This window comes from Triticum dicoccoides, chromosome 5A (genome assembly GCF_002162155.2).
Source record: "Triticum dicoccoides isolate Atlit2015 ecotype Zavitan chromosome 5A, WEW_v2.0, whole genome shotgun sequence".
Taxonomy (NCBI): domain Eukaryota; kingdom Viridiplantae; phylum Streptophyta; class Magnoliopsida; order Poales; family Poaceae; genus Triticum; species Triticum dicoccoides.
In genome coordinates, this window is record NC_041388.1 from 109,927,074 (window position 1) to 109,931,961 (window position 4,888).

Below are 4,888 nucleotides of genomic sequence, written 5' to 3' on the forward strand. Positions count from 1 at the left end.
TCCGTTGCTGGCACAAAGGGGTCAACATGATTGTTTGTCGTTGATCTCGGTGCCGGATGAGACACCCGGCTCTCCCCGACTGACTCTTGCGAAGACATCCTGCTCAAATCTACAGTAGCAACAGCTCGAAACACAAACAGGATATAGTTGCGTGATACGGGAGTCAAAACCCTCGGGAGATTATATAATGAATTTTTATCAACCAAAATACGTATTGTGTACGAAAACGGAGTCCGGAGAGCACACGAGGTGCCCACGAGGTAGGGGGCGCGCCCAGTAGGGTAGGGCATGCCCTCCACCCTCATGGAGCCCTCATGTCCTTCCCGGACTGCTGCTTATTTTTCTATTTTTCTAAATATTCCAAAACGGAGAAATATTGCCTTAAAACTGTTTTGGAGTCGGTTTACTTACCGTACCACATACCTATTCCTTTTCGGAGTCTGAAACGTTCCGGAAAGTGTCCCTTATGTATTCCTCCGGGGTTACGGTTTCAATAACATTGGTTTCAACATTTATGGGATTACCTGACATATAATGTTTGATTCTTTGACCGTTCACCACCTTCGGATGTGTGCCTTCGAAGTTGTTAATTTTTATGGCACCGGAACGGTAGACCTCCTCGATAACGTAAGGACCTTCCCATTTAGAGAGAAGATTTCTTGCAAAAAATCTTAAACGAGAGTTGTATAGCAGTACATAATCACCTACATTAAACTCACGCTTTTGTATCCTTTTGTCATGCCATCTTTTAACTTTTTCTTTAAACAACTTGGCATTTTCGTAGGCTTGGGTTCTCCATTCATGAAGTGAGCTAATATCAAATAACCTCTTCTCACCGGCAAGTTTAAAATCATAATTAAGTTCTTTAATAGCCCAATAAGCCTTGTGTTCTAGTTCGAGAGGTAAGTGACATGCTTTTCCATAGACCATTTTATACGGAGACATACCCATAGGATTTTTATATGCAATTCTATAGGCCCATAATGCATCATCAAGTTTCTTGGACCAATTCTTTCTAGACCTATTAACAGTCTTTTGCAAAATTAATTTGAGTTCTCTATTACTCAATTCTACATGACCCTAGACTGAGGGTGATAAGGAGATGCAATTCTATGATTAACATCATATTTAGCAAGCATTTTACGGAAAGCACCATGAATAAAATGTGAACCACCATCAGTCATTAAATATCTAGGGACTCCAAATCTTGGAAAAATAACTTCCTTAAGCATTTTAATAGAAGTGTTATGATCAGCACTACTAGTTGTAATAGCTTCTACCCACTTAGTAACGTAATCAACAGCAACTAAAATATGTGTATATCCATTAGAGGAAGGAAAGGCTCCCATATAGTCAAAACCCCAAACATCAAATGGTTCAATAACAAGTGAATAATTCATAGGCATTTCTTGATGTCTACTAATATTAGCAATTATTTGTCATTCATCACAAGATAAGACAAACTTACGGGCATCCTTGAAGAGAGTAGGCCAATAAAAACCAGATTGCAGTACCTTATGTGCAGTTCTATCTCCAGCATGGTGTCCTCCATAAGCTTCGGAGTGACACTTCCATAGGATCTGTTCCTCTTCATGCTCAGGTACACAACATCTAATAACACCATCCACTCCTTCTTTATAAAGATGTGGGTCATCCCAAAAGTAATGCCTCAAATCATAGAAGAACTTTTTCTTTTGCTGGTATGTGAAACTAGGTGGTATAAACTTAGCAACAATGTAATTAGCATAATCAGCATACCATGGAGCAGTATGAGAAGCATTTATGACATTTAATTGCTTATCAGGAAAGCTATCATCAATAGGTAGTGGGTCATCAGCACATTTTCTAACCTAGACAAGTTGTCTGCAACGGGGTTCTCGGCTCCTTTTCTATCAACAATATGCAAATCAAATTCTTGTAGCAAGAGAACCCATCTAATAAGTCTAGGTTTAGCATCTTTCTTTTCCATAAGATATTTAATAGCAGCATGATCAGTGTGAATAGTTACTTTAGAATCAACAATATAAGGTCTAAACTTATCACAAGCAAATACAACTGCTAAGAATTCTTTTTCAGTAGTAGCGTAATTTCTTTGAGCATTGTCTAGAGTTTTACTAGCATATTGAATAACATTTAGTTTCTTATCAACTATTTGTCCTTGAACAGCACCTACAACATAATCGCTAGCATCACACATAATTTCAAAGGGTAAATTCCAATCAGGTGGCTGGACAATAGGTGCAGAGATCAATGCTTTCTTAAGTATTTCAAATGCTTCTACACAATCATCATCAAAAAAAATGGTATATCTTTTTGTAATAAATTAGTCAGAGGTCGAGAAATTTTTGAGAAGTCCTTAATGAACCTCCTATAAAAACTGGCATGACCAAGGAAACTTCTTATACCTTTGATGTCCTTGGGACATGGCATCTTTTCAATAGCATCAACCTTGGCTTTATCAACTTCAATACCTCTTTCAGAAACTTTATGCCCCAAGACAATACCTTCATTAACCATAAAGTGGCACTTTTCCCAATTCAAGACAAGATTAGTTTCTTCACATCTCTGCGAAACTCGATCAAGGTTGCTCAAGCAATCATCAAAAGAAGATCCATAGACAGAAAAGTCGTCCATGAAAACCTCACAAATATTTTCACAAAAGTTAGAAAATATAGCCATCATGCATCTTTGAAAGGTAGCAGGTGCATTACATAAACCAAAAGGCATACGTCTATAAGCAAAAGTACCAAAAGGGCATGTAAAAGTAGTCTTTGATTGATCTTTGGCTGACACAGGTATTTGAGAGAAACCAGATAACCATCTAGAAAGCAAAAATGTGTATGTTTGGACAATCTTTCTAGCATTTGATCGATAAAAGGTAAGGGGTAATGATCCTTTTTAGTAGCCTTATTTAATTTGCGGAAATCAATTACCATCCTATAACCTGTAATAATTCTTTGAGGAATCAATTCATCTTTATCATTAGGAACAACGGTAATACCTCCTTTCTTAGGGACACAATGGACAGGGCTTACCCACTGACTATCAGCAACGGGATAAATTATACCTACCTCAAGGAGCTTTAGTATCTCCTTTCTTACCACTTCTTTCATTTTAGCATTCAGTCGGCGTTGATGATCACGAACTGGTTTAGCATCTTCTTCCAAATTAATTTTATGTTGACATAGAGTGGGACTGATGCCCTTAAAATCATCAAGAGTATACCCAATAGCTGCGCGGTGCTTCTTCAGAGTTTTCAATAATCTCTCTTCCTCATGCTCTAAAAGGTTAGCACTAATAATAACAGGATATATCTTTTTCTCATCAAGATAAGCATATTTAAGAGTATCAGGTAACGATTTAAGCTCAAACACGGGATCGCCCTTGGGTGGAGGAGGATCCCCTAGGATTTCAACAGGTAAATTGTTTTTCAGAATAGGTTCATGTTTAAAGAATACTTCATCTAATTCCCTTCTTTCATTCATAAACATGTCATTTTCATGGTCTAGCAAATATTGTTCTAAAGGATCACTAGGAGGTACGGCAATAGAAGCAAGACCAATAATTTCATCTTTACTAGGTAATTCTTCTTCACGGTGTTGTCTACTAAATTTACAAAACTTAAATTCATGAGTCATATCATCTAAACCGATAGTAACAACATCTCTTTTGCAATCTATGGTAGCATTAACAGTGTTCAAGAAGGGTCTACCAAATATAATGGGACAAAAGCTATCTTGTGGGGAACCAAGAACAAGAAAATCAGCAGGATATTTAGTTTTCCCACACAAGACTTCAACATCTCTAACAATTCCCATCGGTGAAATAGTATCTCTATTGGCAAGTTTAATTGTAACATTAATTTCTTCTAACTCAACAGGTGCAATATCATGCATAATTTCTCTATAAAGGCTAATAGGTATTGCACTAGCACTAGCACCCATATCACATAAGCCATGATAACAATGACCTCCTATTTTAACAGAAATAACAGGCATGCCTACCACAGGTCTAGGTTTATCTTTATCACAGGGTTTAGCAATTCTAGCAGTTTCATTACAGAAATAAATAACATGCCCATCTATATCATCATACAAGAGATCTTTAACAATAGCAATATTAGGTTCAACTTTAACTTGCTCAGGAGGTGTATATGTTTTAATATGGCTTTTACGAACTACAGTTGAAGCTTTAGCATGATCCTTTATCCTAACAGGGAAAGGTGGTTTCTCAACATAAGAAGTAGGAACAATAGGATCATTATAAGTGATAGTCTTTTCTTCAACTTTAATAGGTGCAACTACTTTTACTTCTATGGGGAGGATGATATTTAAACCACTTCTCCTTGGGGAGATCAACATAGGTAGCAAAAGATTCATAGAAAGAAGCTACTATCTCAGAGTCAAGTCCATATTTAGTGCTAAATTTACGAAAAATATCGGTATCCATAAAAGATTTAACACAATCAAAACTAGGTGTCATACCTGACTCCTTACCATTGTCGAGGTCCCAATCTTCAGAGTTGCGTTTAATTCTTTCCAATAAATCCCATTTGAATTCAATAGTCTTCATCATAAAAGAGCTAGCACAAGAAGTATCAAGCATGGTACAATTGTTACCAGAAAGCCGAGCATAAAATTTTTGAATAATCATTTCTCTTGAGAGCTCATGTTTGGGGCATGAATATAACATTGATTTAAGCCTCCCCCAAGCTTGAGCGATGTTTTCTCCTTCGCGAGGCCAAAAATTATATATATAATTGCGATCATGATGAACAAGATGCATAGGATAAAACTTTTGATGAAATTCCAATTTCAATCGTTTGTAATTCCAAGACCTCATATCATCACATAGCCTATACCATGTCGATGCATCTCCCCTCAAAGAT